Genomic DNA, 18,272 nt, shown 5'->3' with positions numbered 1-18,272 from the left:
CTGACATGTGGACAAAAGAAGAGAGAGAAATATAACTTTTGCTTTAGCTATGTAGGATACTCTAGCTAAATATAGCTAACTATTTTAGCTATAGTTAAATTTAATTTACCTATAGCTAGTCTGTTGGAGCTGAATTTTGCATTAGAAATAGTTATATATAGCTAAAAATTGAGTTTAGCTACTCTGTTGGAGATGCCCTTAGTACTTCTAGTCGTTAGGCGTTTGACCACCACAGGATACAACTAGTGATAAATGGACTATTGATAATTGTGTTTATGGAAGAACGCCTATGACGTTTATATAGTTAATTTGCTGTTTCAGACAAGACTTGATTTGATTGGCCTTATCTTTCATATTTTAATTTGTATTTTGAAAATAAAAGGTAATTAAATTTGATTTCTGAAACTAAATTAAAAATTAATTCTTAAGTTAAGTAATATTGTCTTGGCCACATTTTGTGGAAGTCTTATTTCATTTTCTCTACATATTACTTTGTTCCAAGTCAAAATGGTGCGCAGCTGCGTACGCCATGTGGGGCTTTGCTTTCATAGTTTCATTCAATGAGTTTTAAGTTTAACTAAAAAGGATTTAGGCGACACACAAATCAGATAAGAAGGAAATGGAAGATATGACTGGGAATTGAGCAGATAAGTCCTCCGATGACGAGACAACTTTTGGTAATGGAGACGCTGCTTTTCTAGAGAGAGTGGAGAAAAATGAAATTAACAAGAATTTCGGGTTGGTTAGGCTATTTAATAGATATTAAGGGGGTGCGAGCACAAATTTTTTTTTCATGCTGCAAGTGACCCAGCATTTATTATGCGATCTCAGCCCTTAATATTTGTGGTCAACCTTTCACTGAAATAACCAAAAATTACACTTGATTTCCAGTCGTCCATTTCTGTTGATGTAAGTGCACGTCGGTGCTCTGAATTCTTTTCGGTACAAATAGGTAAGTTGGGGGATATTGACCTACACTTGTCCAAGTTAAGTGTTTCTCGTGCAGAATGCAAAAAATATCTGAGAGCTTGAGCAAATAAAAGTTTTTTGAATTTGTTAGGTTGAACAAAGTGTAACATACTGAAGGCGTTTGGTGAAAAAAAATCTCTAATGGACTTTCCAAAATGATTTTTAAATTAAAATTTGGTGAAAAACTAAAGAGATGTAATACTCCTAGCCTCCTATTTAGCACTTTGTCAGGTTGAACAAAGTGTAACATATATAGAAGGCGTTTGGTGAAAAGAATCTCTAATTAATGAACTTTCCAAAATGATTTTTAAATTAAGATTTGGTGAAAAACTAAAGAGATGTTAATGCTCCTAGCCTCCCATTTAGCTCTTAAAATGATGAAAGTACTTTAAAGATAGAGAAAGTGATACATAGTGATCTATTTTATGGTTATAAACTTGATTTTCCTTGGTATCCTATCAGCAAATAAGGATCGAGAATGAATGTGATCGAGTAACTCTTTAGCTTCATTCCTATTTCTCGTCAGTAAGCGACCCTAAATTGTCGAGTTGGGGTAACCCGATCCCTGATGTGAAGCATGGATCCTATTCTTTGCCTTTTAGGGCTTCAACTATTCAATAATTCTGACGTGGATTATAGTGGACGGCGGGTTTGACTGGCACATAGATAGCATGTCATATTGTCATGCATGAATATTTCATTCATAGAGAGGTCGACCACTCGACTTCATAAATCATAATTTCACACACACACACATATATATATATATCAATGTATGAAACCATGCACCTCAAAAGTGAGTTGCATAGATATCACACAGAAAAAGAAAGATAATGTTAACGCGGTTGTAAATTTCCCCAAGGTAGATGAAATATAGGACTAAATTAATTGGAGAAGGAGTTGACAGGCCAAATATTGAAAGAAAACAAATTCATATGATCGAAGCCATATGTATATTACTAACTGCATCCCTGATTTTTCTACCACAAAAGCTGTAGCTTTATCATTTTCTGATTGATGTTGTTGATAATCGACCAGCAATACTGTATGAGATGACAAACTTGCTGATGAATTGGTCAGTTTATTAATGGATTTATACGAGTTTGTTTGCAGTTATATATAGACAAAGGAAAATTATGTGTGGTATTGGCCTGCATATGGAGATCGAGGCCTTGTTACTTGTTCTTCTTCAATGATTATCTGTTTGGCTCTTTGCCTCTGTAATTTTATGGATCACAGCTCAAGCTAATTCTCTCAATATCTATACTATTATTAAGAGATGAGTTTTTGTTATTCAAAATTGAAAAATTGTACCAAAATAACTTTAAAATATTATTAAACTTTAATACTTATAAAATACATAGGGATAATATAGTCAAATAAGGATAATATAGTCAAATTACATGAGAAACAGAAAAATAAGACAAAAAAAAGGGAAATAGATAAGTACGTGGGAAAACTACTAACTATGAATAAACTACACATTAAATCTATTCCTTCTGCAGATAACTACCCACTATTTGCAATAACACTCTCATTTTTTAAATTTTTTTTACAACAAATTTTTTTTGGGAGCTTCTATTCATACCTCCAAAATTGGTATTTGGACCTCTCACTTTTTTCAAGTAATAGTTGACTTTGTCAAATTACCAATAAAGACACAAATAAGGAAAAAAAAATCTCTTCTTATCTCTACGAACAGTAATAGTCTTCAACTTGGGAAAAAATTTCTCCTCCAATGTAAACCCTAAAATATATATCGCCAAACGTTATTTAACGTTGTAGTCAAAATTTTCTGAATTTGACTTTATTCTCGTAAAGTGATAGACTTCCTTGCTTACACAGCTGAAAATTTACAAGATCTATCACTGCGCTATAAAAAAAAAATATAAATAAAAGGAGAGAAAATAGAAAATACAAAGACACCTCAGTTGATGAAGCCCTACTCATTCTGAATGCAATCAAACATGTGAACAAGCGGCGACAAAAAGCAGTACTCCAGCACATTTATATGACAAAAGCAGCAATGGGTAGTTGTCCACAAGATCTTCCCGCACATCATCAGTGCAGAGCAATTTTATGTAGAACTATTCTATAGATATGATGAAAAATTCAACCCTCTAATATAAATCTATGGAGAATGCACTAGACTCGTGGTTGATTATTGTAATTTCCTCCACTATCCCATACATATCTAAAACAAAAGGACCATGCATGTTCATTTCAAGTTCCTATTAGGGACAATGACTAAATGCAATGAAAATAATACTTGGAAAACATATTTGTACGAGATGATGAACAAACATGGTATTGTTGTGATGCCCCGGAAATTCGTATTTATTTTTCGATGATTTTTCGGAATTTAATTAGTGGTTATTAGACGATTTCGTGGCTCGTGGATGGAGCGGAAGTGTTTCGGGCGAATAATTATTCAGGAAGCATCATTTTAGGGGGAGGGGGGCGCGAGGGTTGACTTTTTATTATTTGGGTATCTCTGAAAACTTCCTTCACAAAAGTCGTAGAGCGCGTCGATACGAGTTCGTGAATATGTGAAACGCGGAAATCGGAGTTCGTATGAGAAAGTTATGGTCTGCGGAAGTTTTGGATATTTTTGGAAACCACTATAAATAGAAGTTTCCCTTTTGGGAAATTTACTATTTCCATTTGAGTTTCTTTTTCTGGAAATCAAACTCTCCGTTCTCTCTCTTCTTTGCGTCAAACCCGACCCGAACCCGGAAACCCGACCCGGTTTTTCTGGCGATCTCCGGCGACCTCTAGCGGCGGGACCTGGGCAGACCGACTCGCCTCCTTGTTCTGGTCCTCCTGGTGGTGGCCTCTAGCATCGATTCTCGGTCACGGTGGTACAACAACGAGGGTTGACTTTTTATTCTTTGGGTATCTCTGAAAACTTCCTTCATGAAAGTCGTAGAGCGCGTCGATACGAGTTCGTGGATATATGGAACGCGGAAATCGGAGTTCGTATGAGAAAGTTATGGTCTGCGGAAGTTTTCGATGTTTTTGGAAACCACTATAAATAGAAGTTTCCCTTTTGGGAAATTTACTATTTCCATTTGAGTTTCTTTTTCCGGAAATCAAACTCTCCGTTCTCTCTCTTCTTTGCGTCAAACCCGACCCGAACCCGGAAACCTGACCCCGTTTTTCTGGCGACCTCTAGCGGCGGGACCTAGGCAGACAGACTCGCCTCCTTGTTCTGGTCCTCCTGGTGGTGGCCTCTAGCATCGATTCTCGGTCACGGTGGTACATCAACGTGGCGAACTCGAGTGCAGTCGGACCTGATCGAAAATCCTTGTTCCAGAGACGTCGGGGCTTCATGCTTCCTGTTGTGAGTTCGTAGGAGCCTCCCTGATCGATCTGTGGTGTTTGTTTTGATCGATTCACGTTGGAATCAGATCAACTCAAGGTGAACAGTTCACGGCGGCTTGTGGCGGCGATAGGCGGCGATCTAGGCTGTGTTGGCTTGAACCCCAGGTATTAAAGTTGATCTATTTGGTGTTCTTGACATTTTGGACGGTTGGATTAATCTAGTTTTGAGTTTTGGCAGGTGGTGGTTGTGCCACCGACTGTAGCAGCGTTTTTGGCGGCCTTCCGGCCATGTATTGGATAGTTTCTGGTATTATGTATCATCTACTCGTCGATACGAGCGTTTCGATATATAATACGTAATTTTTGGTGATCGAATGAATTTGTTATGATTTTTACGGTTTTGGACCGTTTGATTTATTCGATCCGTGTGGATTCGAGTGTTCGATTGACTTGTGGTTTTGACATATCGATCATAGAAGTATTCTGGAGACTTTGGGTGGTCTCGGATGTGGTTTCGCTTCGATTGGCGTCACTTTTGTGGTTTTAGTTCAAAACGGGGTTTCGGACTTTAATCACTTTGTGATTCGTGCACTGAATTGAGACCGTATGTGTTTAGGTACTTGACAGGCTTGTGTTGAGCGAATTGCAGCGATTTGTGCTTGTCTTGGTTAGCGTGTGAAGACGCAGCGGGATTCAGAAGTGAGTAAATCTCACGATATTTGTTATGAGCATAAATACCATATTGTCTTGAAGTTATTAGGTTAACCAGAACTATAGTTGGTATTAGTGACATTCCTGAGTGGATGACTACGTATATATATATATATATATATATATATATATATATATTTACGTGAAATATATATGTATTGGTGGCTTCGTTGTGATGTGAACAATATTTGAAATGAGTTCATTATTGCTCGAGACTGGTGAAATTTTGTATTGAGTTGTGATTGTAGAATATCATGTGTTGAGATACCATGGGTCTAATATGACCGTCGTAATTGAGATTTAAGATATGGTAAAGCTTGTGTAGGAATATATGTGTGATGAATCAATGACATCAGTGTGATGAATCTTTGTGATGATTGTCATGTAAAGCTTGTGTAAGAATATCTGTGTGATGAATCGATGACATCAGTGTGATGAATCTTTGTGATGATTGTCATGTAAAGCTTGTGTAAGAATATATGTGTGATAAATTGATGCAATCTGTATGATGATCGCTATCTGTGTGATGACCGGCGAATCTGTGTGATGACTGCTATCTGTGTGATGACCGGTGAATCGGTGTGATGATCGCTATCTGTGTGATGACCGGTGAATCGGTGTGATGATGGCTATCTGTGTGATGACCGGCGAATCTGTGTGATGATCAATAGGACGATGGCTATCTGTGTGATAACTGCTCTGTAGTGGAGTTGAATTGTTATTAAGTTAACAACGATCGAGAGGACTGCTATGACGGTTGGAGCTACCTACGGATGTCAGAGTGTGGGGTTATGATGATTTCTATGACTTGAATTGATTGTCTTAATGTGACCTCCTGAACTATGAATTGTTTTACTTGTTCTGGATTGTGATTGCCTTGTTTCTTCTTGATTTATTGATTGATGGTTTGATTGATCTTAAAGGTCATAGTGGTGACAATCAGGGGCGGACCCGTCATTCGGTCTGATGGGGTCCGGACCCCCCTCAGCTTTTTGGCAGATATATAATATTATATGTCTATTATTAATTAAACTATTGATTTATGTGTATGTGCAACGGCTGAACCCCCCTTCTAAATTGAATTGTACACATAAATATATAATATTCTAACCCCCACCTCCCCCACTCTCTAACCCACGTGATTGTCACTTTGTCAGGTTAAAAATAAAATATTAATATTCATTTAATTAGGAATTTAGGATAAGAGAAGAAAGTCAAAACAGAAATAAATAAATATTCATATATCATTAGTATTTTGACAGCTTTTATTCATATTGGGGTTGGCGGTTTGCAAATTCTGTAACCTAATTTTTTTCTCTCTCGCACTAGGCAAAGCAAAAAGGTCCGATACCTTTATTTATTTTTTGTTATATTATATTTTTTTCCATTCTTTCATTTTGCTTTGTTAGATTGATTTTAATTTTTTTTTTTGGCTTATTTTTTCACGATTGATTTTGTTGAATACTTATTGTTTATATGTAATTTTTTTTTCTTTTGATTTGTAAGTCATCCACACAAAAGACACTTGATACATGGTTTACTAAAAGAAAAACGCCCGAAAACTCGGAATTTAGTGCTACCTTACTACAATCTGATGTTAAGACTCAAGATTTTTAAATTATTTTTATACTATTGGTTTTTTTTTTTTTTTGACTTTCAACTTACGTTATGTCTGGACCCCCCCCCTAAGATCAAATTCTGGTTCCGCCACTGGTGACTATTGTGCTCTGTGTGAGGATGGGAAGGTGATTCATTGTTTTCACCTTTGATGTCATGTTGATGACAACGGCTTCCAGTGAGGAGGAAATGAGTGTGATTTTGTAATTCGCCGTTGTGCATCAAAGGATTTCCAAACATTACTTGAGGAGGTTTTGTTTGACTGGAATTTGTGTAATTGGATGCTAGGTTGAGAATCTGAGCATGTGGTTTTTAGTCACGAGTTGACCTACGTAAGCACGTTATGGAAGGTTATGAAACAAATGGTTGTAGTTGTGAGATGTATGCTTATCGTTGTTTAGGTTGAGGTGACTTAAGAAATGTGTTTTGCTTTGTGGTTTTGAGTTTACTCATACGAGCTTTCATAAACTTACCGGGTTTGTTGTGTGGCAACCAGGTGCACTATTCAATGGTGTAGGGGTTAATCCTGCAGGTCAGGGTAATCGTGGCTGAAGCTGAGGTTGCGTGCTGGCAGCATTACGGTAGGAAGCCAATTTTGTGACTTTACCGTTATTTGGACTTCCGTTATAGTAAGCTCTGAGGAGCATTTACGTTTTATCTTGTTGTTGACAATTTAATTCGTAAGCTTATGTAATATATGACTCTACGGGGCGGGTCAATATTGACATAGTGGGTTCAGGGCATCAATATGTAATTAGTTTAAAGGGAAAAAGTTTTCCAGGTATTTTGTATTAATGGCTGAACCATCACGCATGTATAATTATGAGATTATATATCGATTTTTATTTGTGTTAAAAATCAGGGCCGTGACAATTGTTGCGTACGCTAACCAAGAGTCGATAAATCATTGAAAAAGTGTTAGCACCTCTGTTACTCGTATATGGAGGATGAACTTCCAAAAAAAAAAAAATTGCTGCAATTCCAAATCTTCAAAAACTGAAGGAGATCCAACTACTGATTTTTAAAAGTATGAATAGAATCTAAAATAAAAACAAAAGAAGGCTTTTATTGATTTTATTGGACGATGGGCATTATAGGAAAATTAGAGAGGTGTAGTTAGCAAATTGATTATTTGTAAAAGTAAGTTGGACGTCTATTGAGTAGGGAGGTCCAAATGCCAAATTTGGAGGTATGAATAGAAGCTCCTTTTTTTTTTTTATACATGCAGAGTATGTGATGCAGACTAATCTTACTCAAATAAATCCGTGGTCTGCTGTTTTTTTTTTTTTTTTTCAAATGGTATGTCAATCTAGAGATTCTACTATGATATTTGCCATAAATTTATAAAGAATAATGGTAGGTGAACACTTTTTTGGATATCTCTTGCATCCCACCTTACGTGACAATTGATATTGCACAGTAGGGCTGGGTTTGGATCCGTCCGGTCTGAAAAATTTGAAAACCGAGTCCAAACCGACACTATCGGTTCGGTCCTGATCGGTGTTTGCAGAATGTTGTGACCGATGAGAAACTGACCCGAAAACAGTCGGTCCGATCTGTCGGTTTTTCGGGCCAAGAAATCTGTTTTTCCAGATTTCAGTGCATAAACAAAAATGCAGTACATAAATAGAATTGCACCATCCCATAAACATAAATGACTATCCACCATCCCAGAACAAATAAATGTTGCTGGAGCTGCAGAATTGCAGAATGTAGATTGACTCATTGACAGACTGCATCACTGCAAAGTGCAAACTGAAGCAATTTCGATGACTTGCAAATTGAAGCCATCCAAAATTCCAAGGTCCAAACTATGCAAAGTGATTGCAAACTGAAACAAAGTAACAAACTATGCAAACTGAAGCAAAGTAACAAACTATGCAAACTAAAGCATCCAAATGGACCAAATCTGCATTCTCGGCAACTTCGATGTCAGAATCGGAATTTGCATGATTCGAATCAGAATTTGAATTGGATTCGGACAGGGATTGGGATTGGGATAGGGATTCGGTTTGTGCTGTGTTTCCAGTGGAGGAATCCATGGGTGATTGATCGAGAAACTATGATCAAGAAAATGTGAAGAAGAAGTGAACTGAAGAAGACGACTTCGTTACATTCGTATAGGGTTTTTTAGGTCGATGAAATTGGGTGATTGCCTGCACCCAGGTCCAGGGTATTCTCTATACCCTTGGTTGAGAGCCAATTAACATGTGACACGTATACAAGTACAAATATCGGTCCGGATCGGTTTTAATCGGTTATGCAAATAGTGAAACCGAGACTGAACCAGAGGACATTTTAATCAGTTCGGTTTAGCCAGAACCGAGGATTTCTGTTTTCAAACCCGACCCAAATGGTCGGTTCCGGTCCGGATCGAGCCGGTTTCTCGGTCTCTCGGGTCAAACCGCCCAACCCTATTGCACGGACACGTTATTTAATGAAATTATGTGATAGGTTGGTCTTTCTGCCACATCAGCTACCATGTAATTAAGTTTTTTTTTTAGAAGAAATAAAATCCATTAATAACTGAAAAGATTACAACCCATTGGAATGACCGGTTGTGGTCCTACACCACGACACACATTCCTACAAAGATCCGTAGTTACGGGTCCGTCGCTAATAGCAAAATCCATGAGCCAAAAGAGCCCAACCCCTAACCAAATTTTACGCCCGAAACCACGAGCTACAATGAAAGATATCCAATCCCGAGAGTAATGATACAACCTCGCCACCAACATTAAACCGAGCTAATTTACCCTCTTCAACACCGTGTCCAAGTACCGCCAGACCACGTGCAAAGGCAATCCACCCTCATGTTGACAACCAGAAAGCACCGAAATTAAAACCCATAATTCCCAGGAGTAACGCCACAATAATGGCACACCAACCAGAACACAACTGCCAAACCCTAACTCGGAGGAGTAGGGACTTATTGAACCTAACCAAAAAACTACCAAGATAAAGAGAAACCTAAAACTAACCAACAGGGTGTTACCTAATACTGCATCCTTGTCCCAAACAGTTGCCACGGGATAATCGATAACCATCATCGCCGAACAGAAAACAACACCATCTTCCCCTCCAAAAGATCTAGACCACCGATGGGACAATCCAATCCCAGGTATGATGCGAGACTCCATCTCCGAGGAATCAATCCCTTCGCCGACAAACTGCCCACCAAAACCCATAATTAAGCACAGCCGCATATCCCCACCCACAACCATCGTCGGCCAGATCCGATGCAGAAGGTCGCCGATCCCGTCTTCTTGTCAAGCGTGAAGCCATAGAATTGCCGTCACCGCCATCTAGAACAAATAGGCATATTGCTCTACCGCACCGCCTCGACCACCATAGAGCCTCCCAAGACCCGTCCGACAGCAATCCCCACACACCGGCGGAGCCAAAGGCCCACGTTGACACTAGGACGCCGCCAAGTGAAAACGAAAAAACTCAACTCTCTGTTCTCTAGGGTTGCGACTCTGAGAAAACCATGTAATTAAGTTGGGATGGAAGTAGTATCCAAAAAGGTGGTTCACTTAGCATTACTCATCTATAAAACATGTGACAAGAAATTTGATGTCATTATGGTGATGTGAGTCTGTTTTGTGTACAATTAATTCTACTAGGGTCTTTGATAAAAATGAAGTAGTAATAAGGTTGTTCAGTTGTGGTCCTAAGATGCTAATATAGTTGTACATTCCACTATGCAATTAGTCGTGACATTGTAATGAGGCCAAAAAAGATGACACGAAGAAACTGACAATTGCATTGAACTGCTTCAAACCGCATTCTGAATTTCAATTTAGTTAGATCGGCTATCAAATTCCTGAAAATCACAAGTGTAACTAGCAAAACTGTGTCAGACGGCGGAACTACCATAAAGGATGAAGGGGTCTGGACCCCCCCCCCCCCCCAACATGTCCTATCTTCACTTAATCACTATGTATGTACCTCATACAATTGTACCTATCTTCACTTAATCACTATATATGTACCTCATACAATTGTGAAACATGTCCCATGTCCTATCTTCACTTAATCACTATGGCTGTGTTTGTTATGTGGGACTATTATCCCCCACCTTATTTCCTATAAGGCCCCGTTTGGATGGCAGGAAATCATGGTATGGAATGTGAATTAATTTCATTTTCCATTCAGATGTGCCGTTTGGTTGTAATTAAAGATTGGAAAGGAAATAAAAAATAAGATTTGACTGGAAATTGACTCCCTCATAAAGCCTGAATAGAATTACCTAGTCAGGGGTGGTATTCTATTTCCATTTCCCACTGTCAAAGGCAAAATTACATTAATTATCCCTCTAAAAATTTATATTCCCCACCAATATTCCTTATAAATTGATGTACTTTAATTAGTAAAAGGGCATTATTGAAAATTATAATTTCATATTTTATTCTTATGACTTACCAAACACTACAATAGAAATGAAAAACTAATTCCAAAATTTAATTTCTAGTAATATTCCAAACACTCACATGGAAATACCAAAACATATTCCACTCCATATCCGTCTGGAAAGGAAAATAAATCCTTTTCCAATTTTGACATTCCTGCGAACCAAACGGGGCCTAATAGTCTAGGACTCTTCTAGCCTAGGATATGTTATGTTAATACATGACCCATGTTTGGTACTTCTTAGGACTAGAGAGCATAATAGTCAAAATAGTCCTATCCCATGTTTGTTGGTGTATTGGACTAAAAGTTAGTAATTTGCAGCAAAGTTCACATACAGCAAAATAATCATAGATTGAGAAGAGCAACCACAATCTGCATACGTTGTAGTTAGTTTTTACACATCAAGAATTGATCATACTCCCAAGTTGCTCAGGTCTCGGATCTCTCCCTGCAGCAAATTGGACCTGCACTTTCCAAGAAAACAAATTAGATACTTCATCATGTAACAGAACAGAACAAAACAAAAAGGAGGGAAGGAGTGGGAACAAAAACAAGGAGAAAGAAATCTGCAAGCAACACATATCTCCAACCTCAAAGCATTTTCTTAACTGGTCCAACTTTCCTCTTACTATGCCTTGAAAGAAATCAACCAATGTAATAATCAACACACTTCACCTTCATGTTTCACTCCACTTTAGGAAACAATATGCAGAAGGCAATATGAGACACCTGAACAAGCTAAAATAGAATATCTAGCAGATAGGGAGTTAGAACGCCCCCACCCCAAAAAAAAAAAAAAAAAAAATTGGGGCTAATCCGAAAGAAATCATGCACGATGCATTAGATAAGATTTGAAGGAAGAGATGAGATGAGATAATATACTTTGAAGAGGAAAAGGATAAATTTCAATATCCGGCTTATCAGTACTTTATTAAAAGAGAAAAATTCAGCTACCGTCCCCAAACTATTCTGCCAAGGTCAATTTGATACCCGAACTCTCAAAAGTATCAATGTGATACCCAAAGACCTAAATTAGCATCAACGTGATACTTCCGTCCAAAATTTTTTACGACGCCGTTTGTTTGCTGACGTGGCAAGCACGTGGGTAAAAAAAAAAAGTGAAATGACCCATTTACCCTTCTTTTTTTTGGAGAAAAATTCAGCTATCGTCCCCAAACTATTCTGCCAAGGCCAATTTGATACCTGAACTCTCAAAAGTATCAATATGATACCCAAAGACCTAAATTGGCATCAACGTGATACTTTCGTCTAAAATTTCTGACGGCGCCGTTTGTGTTGTTGACATGGCAAGCACATGGGTAAAAAAAAAAAGGTGAAATGACCCATTTACCCAAATCGAGCAATTGACGGTGTGTAGGAGAAGCCAAAGGTACCAAGTACCAGCTGCCAAGTCTTTTTCTTGATCTAATTGTGCTCAAATGCTATCTGGGTTGGTTTTGCTTTTTTGGTTTATGCTGGGTTTGTTTTTAGTTCTTGTATACATGAATTCATAGTTATATGTTGCTTTGACCTTGTGATTGTGATTTTGATCGGAGTATCTGATATCTGTTGTTACTGACATGACGGTGGCGGTGGAGGAAGATGACGCTGAGGTTGTGGCGGTGGAGGAGGGCGTTTGATGAACGGAGGGTCTATTAGCGAATGGGTGGCGGTCTTTGCGAAGAAAGAAGATGGTTGGTGGAGCCAAGGTTCACCAGAATTTGGTGTGTAGCGAACCAGTTTCCCAGTTGGTTGTCCTTAAAGAGGAAAGTTGTTAGGCGGAGAAGAAGGAAATCGGTTTTGGCGGAGAAGAAGACATGGGCGTCTCTGGGTGCCCATAGCAGTTTTCTGGGTGCAGAAAGATTTGATTTTTTTTTTTTGTTAATCGTGTCACCCAACTTTGGTTTTGGGTCCGTCCGCTGGGAGTTGAGTGCGAAGAACATGAATTTGTAGCAAGAATTGGAGAGGATGATGGCAGTGTTGGTGATGGTTTGGGCGGAGGGGAAGGAGATGAGAGAGAGGAGGAGGCGAGAGAAGAAGAAGAGGACTGAGGTTGAAGAAGAAGCATAAGCCATTTTTCTTTGATTCTTGGGTGGAGGAGAAGGAGCGGAGCTTGCGGCGGTTTGGCTAGAACAATATTCCAGAAGAACAAGAACAAGAAGAAGAAAAATAAATGGAAAGAAAAAAAAAAGAATTAACAAAAAAAAGAAGGGTAAATTGGTCATTTCACTTTTTTAAGGGCCCACGTGCTTGTCACGTCAGTAAACAGATAGCGCAGTTAGAGATTTTTGACGGAAGTATCACGTTGATGTCAAAATACGTCTTTGGGTATCACATTGATACTTTTGAGAGTTCGGGTATCAAATTGGCCTTGGCACCATAGTTTCGGAACGGTAGCTGAAATTTTTTTCAAAAAAAAGAGTAAAAAGTCGATTTTGCCCTTTTTTTTTACCCACGTGCTTGCCACGGCAGCAAACAAACGACGCCGTCAGAAATTTTGGACGGAAGTATCACGTTGATGCCAATTTAGGTCTTTGGGTATCACATTGATACTTTTGAGAGTTCGGGTATTAAATTGGCCTTGGCAGAATAGTTTGGGGACGGTAGCTGAACTTTTCTCTTATTAAAACTACCAAGTTACATAAGTGTTTCCCCAACACAATGCCTACGAAAAACAATCTCATAATATAGCAACTACTAGAGTTGGGCATGAGATGACTATGACATCCAAAAACCACTATTGTTCATGGTTAGGACCTAATAAGTTTCAGACGTTCAAAATCAACAAAATAACTTTCATATCATCTAACTCTCCAGTTTCAACGGGGATACAATCTGAATGCATTGCATTTCAAACAGTAATGCTAATGATAACTATATAAGTTTGCTCCAAGTACAGCTAAGAATGGAACTTGCCTAAAGTAGGTTAACTTGCCTTTCAAATTTTTGTTTCTTTTACCTTTACTTTCAATAATGACATTTTTAAGCATATGTAAGATTAAGTACAGAAGTACAGGCTTCCAGTAATCATATTCGAAACTATATAGCAATAACAACTTTGTGCAATTAGAGAAGTAAATCATCCACAACTTCTGACAAAAAAAGAAAAGAAAAAAAGAATATGGATAAGAATCTTGCCTTGTTTGTCTCAGCTAGTGTAAGCACAGTTAACTGCCTTAGCTTTAGTGCTTGATCAGGGACCAATTGTGGAAGATGACCGGCATTACCTAGGATTCAACATTGTCTCAGATTCTCATTTCCAAAGAAAACAGAACTACATAACTAATCATGTTACAGTACATGAGTTCGGTTGCCACTAAATATGCATATGCTGGTGGATATCATGGCCTCGAATAGATGATGAATTTTGATGCTCATTATTTCAGTATATCGATATACACAACTAAGGGGTAAATTTGCAATGTGCCAATTAATATATAGTTGGCATTTTAATCCTGATCAGGAGCTATCTAACTTGCATTATCTCACCTATATCTCTCACATTATGTGGCAGCTCATGTAGCATAGAAACCAACCTATCAGAATGTTTCATTAAATGATGCGGTTACGTCACATGAATATCTACATAAGGTGTGAAGTACTGTTTAAGGTCTAGAGCTTAGTACAAGAATACCCAAGTAATCAAAGCAAATGCCAGAGAATAAAGCAGAGCATCAACCCACAAAATGAAGCATGGTTTGCATACTTACTCCTGTAATCACTCCATGTGCCGTGTGCAAACAGACGAAGCACATCCAGGTACACAGCATTCTCTGTTCCTTCAAGCTGCACAAAAAAGTCCAGTGTCATAAGAACAAATGCATATAACGATACACATAATAATAAACTCCAATAACAAGAAACAATCCACTCTCTCTTAGGCCACACAAGAGTTTGAATTCGATTTCGACACAAAACTTCATATCAATGACCTAATCCTTGAAGAGCAACCACCCAGTCTTGTAATTGATCAATTCTTAGCAAATCAAGCCTACCTAGTGCAGTACCTTAATATTTGTAGCTTTTCTTTTTTGAGGTGGTTTTGGCCTAGTCCCCCTCCTCATGTACTTTGGTCTTCCGGCTGCCTTTTATTAATAAGATTTCTAGCGAGGGATGGGCGGTGGGCCCCCGGTTGTAGTGGTCCCCTTCGGGGTTGTGTGGGTGCTTAGGCACCCCTTTCAGACCATTGCAGATGAGCTAATATCGCCTAATCCTCGTTAGATAAAGGATTAAAAAAAAAAAAAAAAAAAAAGCTACCCAGACACCAATTGTTACAACCCATAAACCATTGTTGATAGAAAATCAATCCCTAGTCTTTAATTTAACAAATCACACGAGAAGAAGAAGCTAGACGGGGTCGAAGGAAAGAGGGAATCAGAATCAAAGCAAAAGGAGCATGAGAGAGAGAAAAGAAATTGAACCTGGACGAGTAGTTCAAGCAGGATGAAGTGCGATCGATCGAGAGTAGAGAGACGAGGTTGAAGCGCGAAAAAGATGGAGAGACGAGGCTGAAGCGCGAAAGAGAGGAGAGACTAATGAGCATTGTTGAAGCCCTGGCTTCCACAGTCCGGTGAGTTTTGGGGGGTCTATGTAAGAAGGTCGAAAGCTGATGCGGGGACTCTCTTGTCTCATTTAATTGAGTCCTCATGTGTGCCAAACATGGGATAAGTCTAATTTTATTACATAAGCTACTCCAATCCAGTCCAGTCCCACGAAACAAACACAGCCTATATGTACCTCATACAATGTGAAAAGCCTTGTCTAATTTTAATCACTGACCCCGACCCCGCCCCCCTAAAAACAAAAAAAACAAAAAAAGAACAATGGCAGCAACAAGTAATTAACGAAAAAAAATTAAAGAGAATAAATTAAAATTAACTACTTTTTCTTTTTGTGAGAATTAACAATAATTAATATGTACTAATTAATGAGAAGTATGAAAATGTTGCTTAGATTTAGAATATTTTATTATTAATTACCATTGATATCTAGCTAGCTTATTCAATTTTACTTTATGAATCTTAATAAAATGCGTTAGATTTGCTAAATTTAACATTATTATTCTCTATATATCTCGACCGCCCCTGTGTCATCCACGAGTAAAAGCCTCTACAGCTGGTTGACCAAAATGAGGATCCCAAATTGCATGAGCAATAGGTCTTACATGTAAAGGATCCTGTACCCATGCCTCAAAATTTCCTTGCCAAGCTACATGCTCCGGTGGCGGCTAGATCAACGTGTTATTACTTCAAGAGAAACTCCCATCGAAGTTCACTATGAGTCTTTGGGTACGTCTCATGAGATTTATCTCATCTGTTTCTTTCTTCCCCCGCTATATTTATTGGATATGTGCAGATATGAGGTTTGGATCTAGACCAGTTATAACTAAATCAACATAATGTCAACCGAAATTTGAGATCATATCAGTTAGCTAGGAAACACAATTAGTATCGGTTGTAGTGAAATCGAAGAAACTGATTCGATAGTCGATTCCGATCAAATCACCGGCCATCTGTCAATTTATAGAGGGAAAGAAGAACACTAATATTTTTAAAATAACTAACTTCGAAAAATCCAAATTTCTAGCCAGACCCCCACAGCTAATGGAGACATGCAAACAAAGAAGTTACTAGTAAACTAATCGCAATTGATGATGATGGTCTTACACACAACTACACAAGACCCTATATATTTAGTGTTCGATAGTTAGATGTCTCCTTTCCAATTGACTACTGATCAAGATTTGTTTAGATGTCTCCTTTCCAATTGACTACTGATCAAGATTTGTCACTTAACACAAGTATCATCACAAAATTTTCAATTAATTTAAGAAGGGTCGGCAGCCAGTAGTCTGGCCTGGGCAGCGTATCTTAAAACTTAAAGAGTCCAGAACGATTTTCCCTTATGGTCCGGGAGCATAATGATGTCCTTGATGTGTTAACTTGTTATTATTAATGCTGGGTTTTGCTATCAACTACAGTATAATAGGAATATACAACACATATAATTAAATTTTTGGATACGTCTTGCAGTGCGTCATCAAAGACGTACATAAGCATTTGGGATTGTTATCTCCGTTACGTGCATCTATTGTGTTGGTGAAGGTGTAGTGAGACAAGAAGCGAGGACTTTTTTTCTCGCTTCTTCTCTACGGTTATATGTACATCTTACTCCTTAGAAAATGTTTTCAGGCAGCGCATATTTAGTTAGGTTCACGCTTTTGTTTCATGCTTTCCAATTTTAGGATAGAGGATTAATCACAATGGTGAATCCGGTGTACTTATATCTGTTGTACCTATCTAAATTGCTTATAAAAGCAATTCGCTCATTCTTCTAAAAAAAAAAGAAGCGTTTGGGATTGAGTGTTCAAAGCAAATAGCACAGAGAAAACCGAACAAAAACATGAAAATCCAACCGACACACAAACACCAAATTAAAACCCACAAAGATCGATCATGGGGTTTGGAAGAGGCCGGGAAAGGAAATGAGGAGGATGAGAAATAAAGAATTATATGCAGTGAGGGAATGAAATGATCGACAAGTCAAGTAAGAAACTAAAAAATTTATGACAGTGAATTGCTTGAATATTCATTTTGGACAGTAATAAATTGCTTGAATTGAAAACATATGTATACATAATTTGCCCAAAAATAATAATATTGAAGGTAAAACTGGATCTTGGAACTTTGGAAGCAATGTAAATATGAGATAATATACTCTAATTATAATAGCATTACAATATATAGATTGATTTGAAAGAGTTGTTAGCATGTTGATAGTGGAGAGATATGGTCACTTTAAATTATTGTTAGAATACCATCATTTCCATCATTTTCTTGGAGAATATCACTTTCATGGCCTTGTTTAATCGGCCACTATAAGAAAAATAATGTATATTGGATTAGTGTCAATGCAAGTGTCACAGTTGCAAATTAACTTTTGAGTTGGGACTAATTGAAAGGAAGGTGTTGACGTTACGAGAGAGTGAGATTTCCAGAAGCAACACAGATAATATCATTGTCCTTCTCTCTTGATATCATTATCGTTAGGGTTTTATAGAGAGATAGGGGTACGTAAGGACCTTTTGGTTTATATCCTTGTCGATTAATTGGTATTCTAATTGATTTTGTCAACCCTTCAATACATTGGAGGCAACGTTTTCTGCTGTATCACAGTCTCTGGAAAACAATTTCTTCATGTACTTAATGAGTAGTTTATATAAATAGTGTTTCACAGGT

The sequence above is a fragment of the Rosa rugosa genome, chromosome 6, assembly GCF_958449725.1.
Source record: "Rosa rugosa chromosome 6, drRosRugo1.1, whole genome shotgun sequence".
NCBI lineage: Eukaryota > Viridiplantae > Streptophyta > Magnoliopsida > Rosales > Rosaceae > Rosa > Rosa rugosa.
The sequence above is the reverse complement of the archived record's forward strand: the minus strand, read 5'-3'. Positions refer to the sequence as shown.